The following is a 20,395-nucleotide window of genomic DNA, read 5'->3' as shown; positions in this document are numbered from 1 at the left end:
AAACCTTCCCTGATTAATGCCTTTCTATTGTGTTTTCAAACATTTCTAGTGGGGATCTGTCTTTCAGATTAAATATTAATGAAATGGCTAAACTGTCAACTCTTAGGTGAGCTCTAAGTAGAACTAAAGATATCTGCTTTATGTTTGTGGGCAAATCCCAGATTGGGATAGATCAAATATAGATAGATCACATGCAAGACTATGTAAACAAACAGACAAACATCTAGAGAAACAATACTGAATTAGAGAATGGAAACGTGGTTCCAAAGATTCGGAGAAAACACTTGTCTTTGAAAAATAACTTTAAACCAGGAAGGAGAAAAACTATAGATGACATTTTCTTAATGTCATTAAGAGAAGCAAGACTGCTTGGCAACTATGAAAGAAGAACAGGAAATTACAAGGAGAAAATTCATTAAGTTGAAGACAGATAAAAAGGAAGCATACTTAAATTAAAAATGTAAAAAAGATTCTAATGGAGAACCAAAATTAATATATGAATCGGAGGCACTAATGAACAGAACTGACAATGCGCAAAATGAATTGGGCCTGTGGATTATCTCCTTAAGTATCTCCCAGAGTATCAAGTAAAAAATAAATGAGTTTAAATGATTAAGAGTGAAGATGATTGATGATCAATGAGGAGGGCCAAGGAAAGTGAGTCATAAAATAATATGTGTTCCAGAAAAAGATATGTGACTGGCAGGAATAAAACAGAAAACAAAGATTTAATAAAACAAGATAAATATCAAGAAAGGTCAAAAAGGAGTAGCATAAAACAAAATAGCTGAAGAAAAAGCAAGTAAATTAGAACACCAAGGAAAGTAAATAGGAAAACATTCCTTTCTAAAGAGCAAATACCCAGGGTAAACATAAAGCCACCTGGGCTACCTGGCTTCTAATATATAAATCAAAATTACAAGGAAATATTAAACATAAAGGTATAAATAAAGAATATTAGGCAAATGTTAAGCATAAAAGAGACTATGTTTATAGTATTTCTATCCATATAAAGTGAAGTTATAATTACAATGAAAGATGGAATCTTTTCATAAATTGAAAAAAGTTATAAACAATAGCAAAACTAGAGCAATGAGGAATGTTTACATGCCCAAGCATATAGCATCAGAATACAGAAAGTGAAAATTTTAGACAATTAGAGAATAATTAACAAAAGCCTAAACACAAGTTTCTGCCAATAGAAGTAATAATCTTCTATCGACTTCTGTACTTTATAATAGTCTCCCAATAAGCACTGTTGAGCTTTAGGATCTCCCAAGCCCTGGTTCATTCATGGAGTTTGAGGTTGCTGGAACGTTCAGGTGGGTCACCTCCAGCCTTGAGCAACTTTTTCTGGGACTCATGAGAGAACAGTCGGAAGAGGGGAATCTGACAACATGGTCCACAATTCTTGCATCAATGAACACAAGAATAACATCTGACTCTCTTCTCCCTGCCATAGTACACCGAGCATGGTCGAAGAAATGCAATACCACGTGGACATCTGATTCAATAGCCACATGAAGAGTGTGATCTGCTGCTGCCTGTCCTAGGCAAAGGCCCATCATGCAGCTGCTAAGGAGTTCATGTAGTGGTGCCCAAGGAGTAAGTCATGTAGCTAAGACTGTGGCCGAAAGTTAGGGAAGATGAGCAGGAATATGCCTAGGAAGCAGCCCTAAATCTCTACTGTCATATATTTAGGATACTTCCATGCCTTTAAGGTTGATGTGCCCTTCAAGCCAGTCGCCAGCAGCAACGTGACTGTTCTATACATGTATATACAAACTGCAAATTAGAGCTTCATTGTTGTCTTAAATATGGATAGAAAAACTTTAATTGCATATAAACCCATTTGCTTTATCACAATTTACTTCAAGAATGCATTTGTCTGGGAAATAGAAGACACAATTGTTAGTTTCATTAAATATAATTATAAGTGTTGTAAAATTTTGAGTGGCTGTTTTGAAAAATTTAAATTTGTTTTATCTATTTGTGTCAACAAAGTTTATTGGTCAATGGTAGTGGTACATCATTTGAAGAAAATACCCTTAAAAAGTTTTGGTTAGAATTGTATGTACGTATAACCAGAGAATAAAAGCTAAGTTAGTTCAAATGCTCATTAAAAATATTTTGGAAATATTTTAAGTTTAGAAATATTATACCAAAACAGAATTTATTTTATGTTACAATCTTGATAGTCAGTTTGTTTTGCTTATCAAACTTATATAAGATAAAGGAAAAGATAATTTGTTTTTCCCTAAACCAGATCTATATATGCTATGGTTTGAATATTTGTCCCGCCACCCCACCCCAAAACTCATGTTGAAATTTAATTCCCAATGTGGCAGTATTAAGAGGTGTGGCCTTTAAATGGTGACTGGGTCATGAGGGCTCTGCCTTCATGAATGGATCAATTCATTTATAAATTAATGGATTGATCTGTTCATGGATTAATGGATTAACCCATTTGTGGATTAATGGATTATCACAGAAGTGGGACTGGTGGCTTTGTAAGAAGAAGAAGAGAGACCTGAGCGTGTTAGCATGCTCTCCCCCCTGCCATGTGATGCCCTGCAGCACTTTAGGACTCTTCAGAGAGTCTGCACCAACAAGAAGACTTTCACCAGATGTAGCCCCTTGACCTTAGACTTTTCAGCTTCCATACTGTAATAAATAAATTCCTTTTCTTTATAAATTATTCAGTTTAAGATACCCTATTCTAAGCAACAGAAAATGGACTATATATATCAAAGCCCCGGAGTCCCTCAAGTTCACCCTTGTACATCACAGAAATATTTTTCTTTCCAGAGTATCATTATATGTGAAAACAGGGAAACATTATCCTAGAGAATAATCCTTCTTTTGAAACATATGTTTCTTTATGACAATTATCAATACCTGAAATCATGTATGTTATCAACTTGGTTATTGAGAATTGCACTTCAACCTCCATAGGAACAGAAAATCTGTCACTGGAGGAACCTTCCCTTGCATAGTTTGTTGGTGGAAGCAGACAGTCTACAACATTGCCACACATGCATTAAATAAAAAGGTCCTTTTGATTTGTAGATTGTAGTCCTTCTATGCAGTAAAGTTTATTTCTCTTGTATCTTTGATTATTGCTTCTACTTTAATCACCTACCTTTCTTCCCTTAGAACAAACAGAATTCTAATTGTGGACCACTAGTCTTGTTCCTCTATGATTATAATCTCCTCTCACTGTTTTCCAACATAGTTGATCACCTGCAAATGTTTAAAACTGACCCTCTATATTATATTGCTGACTCATTTTCTTGTATTCCCAATTTTGCTCTTTGCTCCTTCAAATGTGTACACTTCAGTTTTGCCACTGCATTTGAAATTTCCTTGCATTACTTATTTTATTTGAGCCCTCTTCAAAGATTCAAAGACTTGAATCTTTGCTTTGATCTCATCCTTTACCTGAACTATTTTCTGTTTATTGCTCCTTGTTTTCCCATCATAATTGTGGTGTACTTTTGCTTCTTTTTGAAGATACTAAGCATACAACACTTCAATGCCATATTTCTAACATGGCATATGGATTATTATCATGGGATTTTAACCCTTTGCACTCGATTGCTTTTTTCGTGATTCCTTTATTCTACTCAGGATTTAATTTTTTAAATACCCCAGATTTTACAAAGCATGGCAGTAGAATAAAATACTGGAGTTTCTTTTCATACAAACTTATTTATTTTGATTTTTTTTATATTTCAAATTATTGATACATTCAAAGAGTAATTTTAATCTCTATACTTTTTGCTAACCGTGTCAAGTCACACTTGACATCCAAGTACAAAGGGTTAAGTCATATATGATTACCTTATGTCTTGTCTCTATATTAAAGATCATGCAAACAACTCAATAAATTAAAAACTTATAAAATTTTGGTAACAGACTAGTAATTTATGTCAGATTAACCCTCCCATAGAAAAAAAAAGTATATACTATGGAGAAAACATTTTTGGAAAACTATTGAAGGCACTGTAGAGCAACAACAACAACAAAAATCAGACAGAAACTGAAGGAGAGTTGAACCATGAGAGGAGGGAATTTTGTTGGCTGAGATTTGTGTTTATATGGCTTTTCACCTGAGGGGGTAACTGAAGCATAAAGCTTCAGTTTTCCTGGCTTGAAGGTGGGGGATGCAGGATTCAGGGATGCCAGAGCTGCTGGAAAAATATGAGGATAAATTCCAGAAAGAAGGGAAACATAAAAAAGGAGGCCAAAAAATTTAAGCATAAACACCCTTCAATTCCTTGACTGAACTATCACTTATGTACATACAAGGGAGACTTCAAAAAGTACAAAAAGCAAAGACAGAAAGACTAAAAAAATAAAACAAAAACTGAGAGGAGATTTTAGCTGCTGCCCACTTCAGTAGAGACAGAGTTTGGATTGGTTTTCAGCCAAGATTAATGCTTTTTAAAATAAAAGACAACATTTTTCAGAAGAAGATAACAGAATCGAGAGATCTAAAATATATGTTTTGTTATATCCATTCTTATGGGCTCAATTGTGTCTCCCTGAAAATTCATATATTGAACCCTTAATCCATAGTACCTCAAAATGTGACTGTATTTGGGGACAGGGCATTTAAAGAGGGTATTTAATTAATTAAGTTAAAATAGAGTCATTAGGGTGGGCCCTAATATTATCTGCTATAATTCTTATAAAAAGAGGAGGTTAGGACACGGAAAATCACAGATAGAGGGATGATCAAGATAGAGGGATAGAGGGATGATCTGAGGAAACAGAAAGGAGCCATCTGCAAGCCAAGGACAGAAGCTTCAGAAGAAACCAAACCTGTGGACACCTTAATCTTGGACTTCCAGCCTTCAGAACTGTGAGACAATAAATTTCTATTGTTTAAGCCCCAGAGTCTGTGCTATTATGTTATGGCAGCCCTAGCAAACTAATGAAAAAATAATTCAACAACTATTTCTAGACATGTAAAGAAACAAGAAAAGGTGACCTGTAAGAGAGAGGAAAAAGCAATCAATAAAACAAACCGTGAGGTAACTTATATCTTGTAACAAGCAGACAAAAACCCTAAGGAAACAATTACAATGTATACCAGGACCTAAAGGCAAATATAGGGCCAAAGTAAATGAACTTAGAGGGAATATCATCAATGAAATGAAAAGTATAAAGCATACAATGGAAGTTCTAGAACTGGAAAATATAACATCTGAAATAAAAAATGTATTCAATGGGCTTAATAGCAGATGAGAAATGGTAAAAGAAAGAGTAAGCGAACTTGAAGACAGAACAATAAAAATCATCAAAGCTCAACAAAAGGAAGTAGAGGATTAACTATAAAAAATGTATGGAGTCTCAGGAACCTGTTGGGAAATATGAAAACTCTAATATACATGTAATTAGAGATGCAGAAGAAAGAAAAAAAGAGAGGATTGGAAAATAATTGCTCAAGCAGAATAACTTATAGACAAGCACACATACACATGTGCACATGCACACAAGCACACACACACACACACACACCCTCAGCACATCATAGTCAAACTGCTGAAAACCAGAGATAAAAAAAAAAATCTTGAAGAAAGTCAGAAAAAAATGGCACATTGTATAACAGGAACCAATATAAGAATGATGGTTTACAGCTATCTCATTAGCCACAATAGAGGTCAGAAGACAATTAAATGGCATCTTCAAAGTGCTTAAAGAAAAAAAAAATCTGTCAACACAAAATTCTACATTCAAAAAAAATTATTCAAAAATTAATGCAAAATAAAGACTTTTACATATAACACAAAAGTAGAATTCATTGCCAGTGGGCCTTAATAACAAGAAATTCAAAAAGGAAGTTCTTTTAGCTGAAGGGAAATAACATCAGATGGAAACTAGTCTATACATGAGGGAATGAAAAGTTCTAGAAATGGTAAATATGTGGGTAAATATAAATGGCTGTAATTCTTCTCTTATTTTCTTTAAAAGGCATATGACCATTTATACAGTAAATTATAATAGCATATTGGGGGGTCCATAATATGTATAGATATAATGTATATGAAAAACTATAAATAATGGTGATAAAATACACTACACTGTTGCAAAGTTTTTACCTTTTATATGAAATCATACACTATTAATGCTAGGTATATTTAATAAGTTAGGAAAGCATATTGTCATCCTTAAAACTTCCTATATATATAAAGAGTACAAAGAAATATACTAAAAACCAATAGAGAAACTAAAATAAAATCCCACAAAATACAACAATTATTCCAAAAAAGTCAGAAGAGGCAGTATTTTACAAAAGATGGCAGAAATAGAAAATATATAGGAAAATAGTAGACATAAATCCAACTATATGAGTAATTAGCTTGAATAAAATTGAAACACTCCAATTAAAAGACACATATTATAGGTGGATTTAGATTTTGAAAGGACTCAATTCTTTGTTGCATATAGGAGTGCTTTAAATATAAAGACATAGAGAAGTTGAAAATATGAGAATAGAAAAATATATACCATAATAAAAGTAAGATGAGAAAACTAGAGTAGCTATAATAAGATCAGACAAAATGGGCTTCCAGATAAAAAACATCAGCAATAAGCAGAGATATTTCAAAATGATAAACCAGTCAGTTCATCAGGAAAAAACAGCCATCATGGATGTGTAGGAGTCTAATAACAAAGCTCCAAAATACATGAAGGAGAAAACTAACAAAACTAAAGAAAGAAATAACCAAATTCACTATGATAGATGAAGATTTTAGCAACTCTGTCGCAGCCACTGCTAGAGCAAATTAACAAGAAATCAGTAAGGATATACAAGATTTAAACAATGTGATTAATTATCATGACCAAATTGACATGTGTCTGACAAATCATCCAACGCATCTTTCTTTGAACTGTACATAGAATGTTTACCAAGAAGGGCCACATGCTGTGAAGTAAAACAAGTGTTAATACATTCAAAAGTTTAAAATATTACAAAATATATTTTCTGACCATATGGAATTAAGTTAAAAATGAATAACAATAACATCTTTATAAATATGCCAAATATTTAGAAATTAATTAATACACTGCTAAATGTCCCATGGTCAAGGAAGAAATCAGGGAAACATTTATAAAATATTTCAACTGAACAATAACAAAAATAAATAAATAAATAATATTTATTATGTGGGATTCAGGTTACAGAAGTGCATAGAGAGAAATTCATAGCTTTAAATGCTTTTATATCTTTTAAAAAATAGACATTTAAATTCAATAATCCAAGCTATCAACCTAAAAAGGTGAAAAAAGACAATCAAATTAAATACAAATTGATTAAAAGAAAGAAAATTTTAAAAAGCAAAAATTAATGAAGTAGAGAACATAAAGCAATATAAACATTTAAAAAGCTCAAATTTGGTTCTCACCATTTCTACGCAACATTGTACTGAGAGTTTTAGACAGTTCAACACTGTGAGAAAAAGAAATAGCTGCATAAAGATTAGCAAGGAAGAGGTTAACAACTTTTTATTTACAGACAACATAATTATGTACATAGAAAATAAGAAATCTACATTGTAAATATGAAAATAAATAAGAAAATTTAGCAAAGTCCCAGAATATAAAGTCAGAGAGAAAAATATTTGTCCTTCTATACACTAGCAGCAAACAATAGAAAAGTCAGCACATTAAAAAATCGTTTCAAGATAACATCAAAATCATAAGCTAGGAATAAATTCAACAAAACACCTGTAAAATTTCTACCCTGAAAATGATAAACATTGCTAAGAGACTAAAAAGACCTAAATAAAGAAAAAGCTATACGATTTTCAATGGCTTGGAAGACAGAAGTTTTAAGTTGTCAAATCTCCCCAAATTTCTCCCATCCAAATACTAACCAGGTCCAAGCCTGCTTAGCTTTACAAGATCAGTGATGATCAAGGTGGTACAGCTATAGACAAATTTTCCTGTAGAGTCAAAGAAATTCCAAACCCAATTTCAGGGGGAAAAAAAGTAATTTGAGGTGGTGATTTGGAAATTTATATAGAAATGCAAAGAGCCTAGAAGAATCAAAATAATCTTGAAAAAGAGCAAAATTAGAAGACTTACTACTTTGCTTGAATCTAAAATTTACCATCATAGGCTGGGTGTGGTGGCTCATATCTGCAATCCTAGCATTTTAGGAGGCCGAGGCAGGAAGATCACTTGAAGCCAAGAGTTCAAGACCAACCTGAGCAAAAGTGAGAGCTCATAGGCAGGAAGATCACTTGAAGCCAAGAGTTCAAGACCAACCTGAGCAAAAGTGAGAGCTCATTTCTACAAAAAATAGAAAAATTATCTGAGCATGGTGCCATGTGCTTGTAGTATGAGCTACCTGGGAGGGTAAGGCTGGAGGATCTCTCAAGCCCAGGAGTTTGAGGTTGCAATAAGTTGCACTCTAGTCCAGGAGACAGAGCAAGACACTGTCTCAAAAGAAAAAAAATTTACCACAATAATCAAGACAATTAGCTACGGTCAGTATGCGTGAATCAGGATAGACTCATAGTTCAACAGAAGAAAATGTAGAGCCCAGAAATAGACTAATGTTTGTTCAATCAATTGGTTTGGACAGTACTTTTAACAAATGGTGCTGGAACAAGTGAATATTCATATGGGAGTAAACAAACACATAAATCCTTGATCCCTGCCCCTGCTCCACACACACTTAAATTAAATCAAGATGGATCATAAATCAAATCATAAAGACTAAAACCACAAAGCTTCTTCATGAACTGGGTGTGGCTGAAGATTTCTTAGAACACAGAAATAATAACGATAAAAGCAAAATATTGATAAGTAAGATTTCATGAAACTCCGGATTGTTTTCAGTGAAGAACAATGTCAAGAATATGAAGAGGCAAGCCACAGACTGGCAGAAAGTATTTTTCAATACACACGACTTGTGTAAAAAATAGAGAGAGAGCTTCTACAAACAGCTCAATAAATTATTGGCAAAAGATTGGAAGGACTTGTCAAAATTTTCTGTACATTTGTTGTCACAGAAATGCAAATTAAAGCCAAAATAAGACACTGCTTTGTACCTATTAGAATGGCTAAAACTGATATGACAGTCAACACTAATTTAGGTGAGAATAGACACCAACCAGAATTCTCATACATAACTGATGGGGGTGTAAAATGACACAACCACCTCTGAAAATGGTTTGGCTGTTTTTTATTAAGTTCCAGGCATCCTCAAACTATGGCCTGCAGGCCACATGCAGGCTGCCTAGCACATTTATCTGGCCCTCCCGGTGTTTTTGCCGCTGCTGCCTGTCCTGCTTAGCAACCGACTAGTCCCGGGCCCACAGTGCGCACTCTCCAACGGTCTGAGGGACAGTGAACTGGCCTCCTGTTTAAAAAGTTTGAGGACCCCTGAGTTATACCTACCCCTAACCTATGATACACAATTACACCAAAAAATATTTACCTGAGAGAAACAAATATGTGTGTGTTTTAAAGACTTGTACACAAATGTTTACAGAAATGGTTTTTATAGTAACTCAAAACTAGAAATAATGAAACAGTTAATAAGAGAATGGATTAAAAATTGTGGCATATTCATGAAATACAATACCACTTAATAAAAAGGAATGAAACTATCAATACATACAACAGCATGGATTAATTTCACTGACACCAGGCTGAGTGAAAGAATACAGTCTCTATGATTTCATTAATATGCTGTTCTAGTTTAGCCAAAACTAATCTATGATGAAAAATATTAAAAAGCAGTTGTCTTTTGGTGGGGAGTATTGACTGGGAAAGGAGACAGGAAACTTTCTCGAGTGATGGATGCGCTCTTTATCCTCACATAGAGTTTAGATTACAAGGCTGCACACATTTATCAAGATTCTTCAAACTATACACTTAGGATATGTGCAACTCACTATATGCAAATTTTATCCTATATCAAAAGAAAAATAAAAAGAACATATGCAATATTGAACTCTATTAAGTGTCCTTTCTTTTTTCAGAATTTTGAGTCAGGAATTCTAAACTATACTCTATTTATCCTACTATTGATTAAATGAGTAATAAACTGAGGATAATGGAAGCCAACTTTCTCAATTCCTGAATAAGAGCATTGTATATATGGAAAACAGGGAACATGATGAGTGCATTCCTTTTCTATTTGCTGCCATAAAAAATTACCACAAATGTAGTGGCTTTAAACAACATGGATTTATTATCTTACGGTTCTCGAGGTCAAAAGTCTTCAATAGTTCTTGCTGGGCTGAAATCAAGGTGTTGCCAACACAGGCTTCCCTCCTAGGGGGTAATCGGTTGCCTTTCCTCTTCCGCTTGCTAGAGGCTGCCCTCTCTCTGCTTGCCTGTTTTCCAAGTTGGCAATGGTGAGCCAAATCCTTATCAAACTACATCACTCTGCTCTGCTCTGCTCTGCTCTGCTCTGCTGCATAATCTCCTCCACGTCAAAGATCCTTGTGATTACACTGACTCTACCTGGATAATCCAAGTTAATCTCCCTATTTTACAGTCAACTGATAAGAAACTTTAATTCCATCTGCAGCCTTCATTCCCCTTTGCCCCTGTAACACAACATATTCACAGGGTTTGGGGATTAGGACGTGGGCATCTTTTGGGGGCCATTACTCTGCCTGCCACTGTGAGTTTAAAGGACATGAAGAAAGTCAATGTGGCTGGAGTCCAGAGAATTTGGGGAAGGGTGACAAAAGACCACACCATATCCTTACTAACACAATGTCCCCAGTTATTAGAGACAAGAAGTCGCCCAGGTCTGCACTCTCCCAAACCTACTTCTCATCCTGTCTCCCACTAAGTATCTGGGAAAAGGATGATGTCTTATCTAAAAATCCAATTGGAAATTTTAAATTTTCAGCTGAATAGTTGGATATGCAAAAGGGCATTTGCATGCAGGAATGGAGGCTGGAAATACCTAAAATGGGAGGATTTCTTTTTTTCTCCTTAGAAAGAAGGAGCAAAAAAGAGTCAAAAGGCGAGGGCAGGGTGGCAAGAAGGAAGAAGAAGTGATCAAGAAACATGAGAGATTTTCTATAGGATCTTTAAGAACAAAGATGTTTAACAGTCTATGTCGTGTTTTTCTCCTCCTAAAATTTAAATCTCTAACTCTTGGCAAAGTTTGTTGTGTGTAAGAAGGCCCTTTGTGAATAGATTTGTTGTAGAAATCGGGAACAATGGCTGCGTGCACCTCTGGGAGACACCAAAATAGAGATGAACAAAAACTGTACGACACAAAGCTGAGAATCATAATTCAGTAGAGGCAAAAAGTCCAGATGAGAGAGTCACCGTGAGATGGCACAGACTCCCTCTCAGAAACTCATAGAAATCTTGGGAAGGCATTCAAGACAAATTCATCCAGACCTTGAGAGCTGAAAATCCCAAGCTGACGTCTGGACCTCAAGTCTGCTCCTTCTTTCCCTAAAATTGCATTTTCAAAGAATACCTGTTTTCAGTTACATTGCAAAGTCTCTCAGTCCTTTTGCAGCTTCTTTGTCTTACTAAGATCTATTTTCCATCATTTTAATCCAGAAGGAATTGATAGCTCTTCAAGTAAATTGGTGTGGAAAAAATGAGAGGAAAAGAGAAAACATGTTTGCAACTACAAATCAGAGCTGAAATGGGAAATAGAGCTGGGGTATCCTGAAGCAATCTCATATGGCAAGGTGTGCAGGACAATAAGAAAGGTAACAGGCATGGAGTTTGGCCAATTTGAGGGCTTCACAATTACTTTTAAAGCCACTGATTGAATTTTCTATTCTGAAATGAATAGCGGTGTAGTGTTCAATCGCTCTGTTCATGACAGAGACTTACAAAGCAATTGGTAGTTTAGTTTTTTGAACTGTTAGCCAAATTGAAATCACTTCAGTGTCTGACACCTCGTTTTTCATGAAGTTTGGAAATGAGATGTAGCGAGAGGAGACTAGTCTCCAAGTTAAAGAGAGTTCACAGCTCTGGAGGGAACGAATAGAAGCCAACCACCCCCACCCCCAAAAGGAAATGCTTTTCAACACCTACATATTTTTTTAAGTTGCATTTTGCGTGTTATTTAAAACAAAAACAGCTTGATGCACTCTGTAGTGTCATGCACTACAGCTTCTTTTCCTACATTTTCTTTTCCGATTTCCCAAGGTTTAATTTCTCCCTTCCATCTCCAACTTTATATTTATCTTGAGTCAGAATAGTTACTACTCCTAATGAAAGGGCCAGAGAGAAGGCCCTCTGGTATTTCAATGGTCACCAACAAAATGGTCAGAGGAATAGTCAAGGCTTTGTTCTTTGCTTCTAATTCAATAGAGACTTTTATAATGAACACACAAGTGCTTATCCCATAGCATAGGAGTTGAAATATTATGTAAAATGCTGTTGAAGATCTCTTTTTTAAGTATATGGAAACATGGTTTAATGACCAAAGAGAAGTGTTACTGGACTGAGGTGAGTATTGATATAATGATCTGGTACATGTATAAATCAGCCAAGGTTTTTTAAGTGAGGGGGAGTGGTCAATTTTGTTGCCTGCAAAATAATTTTTTAAGACATGATTTATATGCAGCTTTTACTATCTCGTATCTCACTGTCATGTATAAAATTCCTACCACAAGACAAACTCCTGTTAAAAACAAGAGGATTTGATTTGGACTACATGACAAACAAATGGTTTTCTCTGAGATACTTGTTTATGCAAGCAGGTCCTTGGCTACTACCAAGTTTTAATCAATATATTTTGCACAGAAACAAATTTATCGTGGGTTCACAATTATTATTCCAACAGTTTTTTTAAATTCACTAGTCCCTCCAATCCTTGCTAAAGACTCACAGTATTTGTTTTGTAAAATAACAAATGGAATTGAACAATACCATTTAAGATGGTCAATATGTCCTCCAGTATCAAAACCGGGATTGAGAGTTTCTGTTTTTTTGTCTTACCTATGCTGTGTTTTAAGAGTATAGATTAAAATTGAGAAACAACTTGGCCCTAATTCTTTCCTCCCCACCCAAACCTTTATTCCTTCCTGCTCCAAAAAGTTTTATTTTAAGAGTGGCAACAAATGGTCCACATGGTCGAGACTTTTAAGATGACCAGTATTGTGAGAAAAAAACAACATTAGGATAAAATAAGAACGAGAACCTTAGAGATGCTTCTGTAAACCCACAGGTGATTGCCAATTGAGAGGGAAAACTCTTCTTATAAGAAATGGATGGAAAATGAACATACTTAAGACCCTACAGTGTTCTCTCATTTATTATGTTTTTATTTCAATAGATTTAGGGGGTAAAAGTGGTTTTTTGTTATATGGACAAACTGTACAATGGTAAAGTCAGGGTTTTTAGTGTATCTGTCACCTGAATAGTATACATTGTACCAAGTACATAATTTTTCATCCCTTACCCCCTTCCCAACCTCCTCCCTTCTGAGTCTCCAATGTCCATAATACCACTCTGTGTGACCACGTATACTCATCATTTAGTTCCCACTTATAAGTGAGAATATACGGTATTCATTTTTCCATTCCTGAAATACTTTACTTATGATAATGGTCTCTAGTTCCATTCAAGTTGCTGCAAAAGACATTATTTTTTCTTTTTTATGGCTGAATAGTATTCCATGGTATATAAGCCACTTTTTCTTTATCCACTCAGCAGTTGATGGACACTTAGATTGATTCCATATCTTTGAAATTGCGAATTATGCTACAATAAACATTAGCAGCTCAGGTATCTTTTTAATATAATGACTTCTTTTCCTCTGGGCAGGCACCAAGTAGCAGGATTGCTAGATTAGATGGTAGATCTACTTTCAGGAATCTCCATACTGTTTTCCATAGAGGTTGCACTAATTTACATTCACACCAAAGTGTATGTGCTCCCCTTTTCACCTCACCCAAGCCAACATACATTGTTTTTTGACCTTTTAATAATGGTCATTCTGACAGGGGTAAAGTGGTATCTCATTGTGGGTTTAATTTGCATTTCTCTGATTAATGATTAATGATATTGAACATTGTTTATATTTTTGTTTGACCATTTGCCTATTTTCTTTTGAAAAATGTCTATTCATGTCTTCTGCCCACTTTTAATGGGGTTGCTTGTTTTTTCTTGCTGATGTATTCGAGTTCCTCATGGATTCTGAATATTAGTCCTTTATCAGATACATAGTTCATGAATAATTTCTCCCATTCTGTGATGAGTAATCTATGTACTCTGTTGATTATTTCCTTTGCTATGCAGAAACTTTTTATTTTATTATTTTTATTTTAGCGTATTATGGGGGTACGAGTGTTAAGGTTACATATATTGCCCATGCCCCACCTCCCCCCTGGAGTCAGAGCCTCAAATGTGACCATCTCCCAAATGTTGCGCATCTCACTCATTGTGTTTGTATATACCCATCCCCTCCTCCCCCCTTTCACCTGCCCAACACCCGATAAATGTTATTCCTATATATCCACTGAGGTGTTGATCCGTTAATACCAATTTGCTGGTAAGCATATGTGGTGCTTGTTTTTCCATTCTTGAGATACTTCACTTAGTAGAATGGGTTCCAGCTCTATCCAGGAAAATACAAAAGGTGCTATATCACCATTGTTTCTTAAAGCTGAATAGTGCTCCATGGTATACATATACCACATTTTATTAATCCACTCATGAGTTGATGGGCACTTGGGTTGTTTCCACAACGTTGCAATTGTGAATTTTGCTGCTATAAACATTCGAGTTCAGGTGTCTTTTTCATAAAGTGACTTTTCATCTTTTGGGTAGATGCCCAATAGTGGAATTGCTGGATCAAATGGTAGATTTACTTGTATCGCTTTAAGGTATCTCCATATTGCTTTCATACACGCCAACAACAGTAAAAGTGAGAACCAAATCAAAGACTCAATTCCCTTCAAAATAGCAACAAAGAAAATAAAGTACCTTGGAATATATTTAACTAAGGAGGTAAAAGACCTCTACAGGGAGAACTATGAAACACTGAAGAAGGAAATAGGATGTAAACAGGTGGAAGAATATACCATGCTCATGGGTTGGCAGAATCAACATTGTTAAAATGTCTATACTACCCAAAGTGACCTACAGGGTCAATGCTATCCCTATCAAAATGCCACCATCATTTTTCACAGATATAGAAAAAATAATTTTATGCTTCGTATGGAACCAGAGAAGACCCCGTAGAACAAAATCAGTCCTAGGCAATAAAAACAAAATAGGAGGTATCAATTTACCTGACTTCAAACTATACTACAAGGCTATAGTAATTAAAACAGCTTTTTACTGGCACAAGAACAAGGACATTGACCAGTGGAACAGAACCGAGAACCCAGATATAAAACCATCCTCATATAGCCAAGTAATCTTTGACAAAGTAGACAAAAGCATACACTGGGGAAAAGAATCCTTATTCAATAAATGGTGCTGGGAAAACTGGATAGCCACATGTAGAAGACTGAAACTTTTTAATTAAGTCCCATTTATTTGTTTTTGTTTTTATTGTACTTGCTTTTGTCCTAGTCATAAATTCTTTGCCTAAGCCAATGTCCAATGGAGTTTTTCTTAAGTTTTCTTCTAAAATGTTTATGGTTTCGGATTTTACATTTAAGTCTTTAATCCATCTTGAATTGATTTTTGTATATGGTTAAAGATAGGGATCCAGTTTCAATCTTCTGCATGTGGTTATTCAATTTTCCCAGCATCACTTATTGAATAGGGCAGCCTTTCCCCAGTGTATGCTTTCATCTGTTTTGTTTGAATCAGTTGGTTGTATGTATATGGTTTTATTTCTGGGTTCTCCATTTTGTTCCTTGATCTTTGTATCCACTTTTATACCAGTAACACGCTGTTTTGGTTACTATATGCTTGTAGTATAATTTGAAGTCTGATAATGTGATGCCTCCAGATTTGTTCTTTTTCCTTAGGATACTTTGGCTATTTGAGCTCCTTTCTCTGATAATCTCTTCCATATATGGGTATTTGATGAATATCCTGATTTCTCTCTGAAGAAGAGGTGAACTCCAGCTGCCTAGTCAACCATCTTGAAAAACTGCATAATCTCTCTCATTTAATTTTAAAAATAAATCCATATTTAAGGATAAAAAACCCAGAGCTCAAGCAGGTTGTATTATTATCCAAAGTGAATCTACAAAAATGAGCAATGACATCAGTATTAAACTCACAGCCATTTGACTCCAGCATCTATTCTTCTTTTTAGTAAGAAATATATATATGTGACATGTTTAGGGGGGAAAGGGAGACCAAATTTAAGGCAGAAAATGATAAATGCAAAGGAAGAGAGGAGGCTGAAGTCAGAATTTTCAGTATTTTCAAAATAAAGAAAAAATAAGGTTAGGAATTTCTAAGCACAGAGACCAAGAAAAAATTCCAAGTTGGGTTTCGGGGACAGTGAGGAAAACTTATAAGCATTTATTTACTTGTTTATTTGTTTGCAATTTAAGAGTTACCCTACAACTGTGCCCTTTTTCTGAACACTTCCTGCAGGTTCCTGAGTCTCACCTCTTACTCTTTCCCTCTGTACCTTCATCCTTTCATCTCCACTGACTTCTTTGCATCATCATTTAAATATATTCATGTATCTTTCAACAACAAACATCTTCACCTCTGCCCTACAGCTGTCCTTCAACTAGAGTTCTATTTCTTGCCTGCTTCTTTTCAAGCAAACTTCTTGAATTCATGGTTTTTACTTCCATAGAGAAGAAATTGATTAATAATAGAATTTTTAAATTTTTATAAAAAGAGAATCTGAAGGAAACTGTTCACCATTATGTCATAGATATACTAAGAAATAAACATAGTTAATAGTCTCTTGTCCAATTAATAACAAATGATATTGAATCCAAAAATATTTAATGGAGATAACATAAAATAAAAATATAAACAGACTAACCTATGAATTTTGCTATTATTGAAAGATTTATAGAAAAATAAAACATCTTAAAATTTAGAGAGGCAAATTTTGACCTCAGAAAATTAGACTTGGCAGAAATAATAACCATAAAAGGGAAGATTATAAATGGAAGAACTTATATTTGATAAAATTTAATTTGATCTCTTTGGATTTCAAAAGAGATCAAATAAAATCCATAGTAAAATTAATTGATCCTTCTGAAAATAATTTTAGTAAGACCAAAAAAAAGATAAGAATTCAAAACAGATTGACTACTCTCTAGAGAGATTTGAATAATTAAATAAATTAGCTTAATGGATTTTTGTCTGGAAATAATATTTTGGCAAAAGTTTATCATTAAATATATATGTATATACACATAGGTATTTTATATATGTTATATATAATAATGTAATTATATATTATGTATGTGTGTAATTAATTGTGTCAACATCCTTGGAGAAAAGAGCAAAATCAGCTAGGTGAAAACAATAGAATCAAAAGCTTCTGTGACCCAAGTATTATGGATTATGGCCAATCTCATAACCTCACAGGAGTGTCAAGCAAGAATCAGAGAATTGCTTGATGAGCACAGAGTCTGAACAAAAAGACTTAATTCAGATTAAAGTATTAGATAGCAATGGCCCAAGATGGCTGATGTGTCCCTCTTCCTAGCTAGGACTGGACAACCCAAATTCTTTGGTTTAATATTTTAAATTTTGCCAAGGTTTTGGTTTTTGTTGTTGTTGTTGTTGTTTTGCCAGATTTAGAATGCAAATTTTGACCACTTTACTTCTCAGCATTGACTTATAACTACCAACAGACTAGTTTTCTTATTTACTCACATATAACGTCATACACAATCCTATCTTTGCAGTTTTGTTCCCTATCTGGATTTCTCCTCTCCTGTCTTCTTATCCATGTCTAATCTATGCTTTCTGCTTCATAAGGTCTACTCTAATCAACATGGAATTAAATTTATCTCCCACACCTTCCTTTGAATTTCTAAAAATAATTTTAATGTTTACAAATATTTCCCTGCCAATTTCATTTGTCATGTTTTGAAGTAGTAGCACTTTATGAGGAGGCAAGTGTATTGTCTGTTTCTCCTAATTAAATAATGAGTTCCTTTTTTTTAGCAAAAATATGAACACTTTCAATTTTTTTTCTTTTTCTCAAACAGACACTTTAGATCGCCTAGAGCCTATCCAGCCTTTCCACTGGGGGCTACACCTCTTTATTTCTCTTTATTTTGGTGTTAGGGACCCAAGGTTTCACTTCTGACAATTTTAATGAGGTGTGAGTTGTTAGAGGCACTTCATAGGGTCTCCTCCTTTTCTCTGCTTCCTACTGGGGCAAGGACGTGAGTGGTTAGCACCTGACCCACTCATGTGACATACCGTTTTACTCTATTTTCTTTTACTCATAGTTATATTACCATACTTACCTTGGGGTGCTAGGCAGGGTCTCATAAACTATTTCTTAGGGGCTTAACCTAAACCTACTTCTAAAGGGCTACATTTATCCTTGAGGACAAGCAGCAATACCTCATCCCACTTTAGATGGGTTTCCTGAATCATTTCCAGGATGCATGCAATTTCTATTCCAGGTGTGGGGCTTTGTTTATTTGTAGCGTTACCTTTTCTATAAAGGAGGGTCCATTATCACTCTTGCAAAATGTCCAGGGCTCTGTGGAGTGTGCTCCTGGGTCCTGTTGACAATGGGATGACTGCTGACAACCTCGCTGTAGCAGGAGGAGCTGCTGAGCCATCTCTGTAGCTGCCTGTCCATGGCCTCCATCACTAGCATGTTGTTCTTTATTTGCCTGGCCTCTGTCCCTGGACTGTCGATGCCCGTCATCCCATCGTCCTCTGAGGCCTGTTCCTGTACATGTGCAGGAATTCAGTAAAGGCCTTGTCAGCTCCTGGTAGGAACCCTTCTTGGAGTTTCTCCAGAAGGATTCCAGTAACCTTAGATGCTCCTTTTTTTTCCTTCATGTAGCACAAGCTTCTACCCAGCCTGAAAAGGGATCTACCAATATAGGCCGAGGCATCTGAGTGAAATTGCCAACCATCAAAAGGGTTGACTCCTATATGTGGGGCTCCCTGTGTAGTGAGTTGCCTTTCTATCCTTGGACTACCCCAAGCACATAAACAGTTAGTTGCAAACAGAGTTCTCTCAAATAAGTTTCCACCAAATCCATCAAGGTATCATGCTCCCAATGTGTGTATTCATTTAGGTGCCTTATAAGAGGCCGAACCAAAGCTTTGGGTAGGAGACAAGTCTATGAGAATTTTTTCTCCATTTAGTGTGCCATCCTAAATGTCAGAGCCCCAGTCTTTAGTGTTTAAGGGAGTTTAAATCTAGCTGGGGTATCAAGGCCCCAAGCAACAGATCACCTCCAGTAGCCTCCTTAGCAGCTCTGCCAGTGGCCTGACTTCTTTTTGCCATACTGGCCACCTGCTTGGGCTCAGTCATGGCCTGTATCAAGGCCATTATTTCAGTAGCATACTTAATATTTTTATTTCCTACTGTAAGTATATTTAGTGATCGCTGCATAGCCAGCCCTTTGTTGTCCATAAATCGGTTCCCGTCAGTGAGAAATATCCCAATCTTGCTCCGGCATCAGCTGATCTGACAGATCCATCCTGCTAGAATACACAGCCTCCAGAGCCTCTAAACAGTCATGTTGTAAAGGCTCCTTCTCTTTGGCTGGCAAAAGAGTGGCAGGGTTGAGAGTAGACACAACTCCCAAGTAGCTGTTACTGCCTGGAGGCAAAGAGGCCAAACTCTCACAGTATTATTGTTCAGTGGCTTTGATGTGCCGCTGAGGGATGCCTCTCAGCATCTATACTAAGACTCTAAGGCCCATTCCTTGTTTTTCTCTGTACAAGGGCTTTGCCATCAGCCTGAAGTCTAGGATCTAGACGCCATTACTAGAAACCCCAGATAAGCTAATATAAGTTTACAAATCTGTCTGATTGCAGGTTCTGCAAGTCCCCTTCTAAGCTTCTATCAAAGAGAGCAGGAGAGTCCTTTTAAACCCATGAGTCAACACAATTCCCCCTGGTTCCCTGGGAAGCACAAATGAGCTCAATCCAAACCAGGTTTCCTACTTCCACTCAACCTCTTGACTTCTAACTCCAAATTGGTGCCTCAAAATAAATCCAACAGGGAGATCTGAAAACCACCCCCATATGGGTGGAAACAGGGTCTTGGCATCCCAGGGAACTTTATTTACGAATGACTGTGGCTGTCACAACGCTTCCCAAATCTATTTCCTTCTCCTCAACTCGGTTCAGGTTGTGGGGAGATGGTCTAATATGGGGAGAAAGAGATGGAAGTTCCCCAGAACTACAGGCTCTGACAGCTGCTGGGGCCCTCCCTTGCTCTCTTACCTCAAGAAGTGGCTCCTACCTTTAAAGACCCACAGCTTTTACCTGCAGCTACTCCCTGCTTCCTCCAGCA

Source organism: Microcebus murinus, chromosome 5, assembly GCF_040939455.1.
Source record: "Microcebus murinus isolate Inina chromosome 5, M.murinus_Inina_mat1.0, whole genome shotgun sequence".
Classification (NCBI taxonomy): domain Eukaryota; kingdom Metazoa; phylum Chordata; class Mammalia; order Primates; family Cheirogaleidae; genus Microcebus; species Microcebus murinus.
This window is presented reverse-complemented; position numbering follows the sequence as displayed.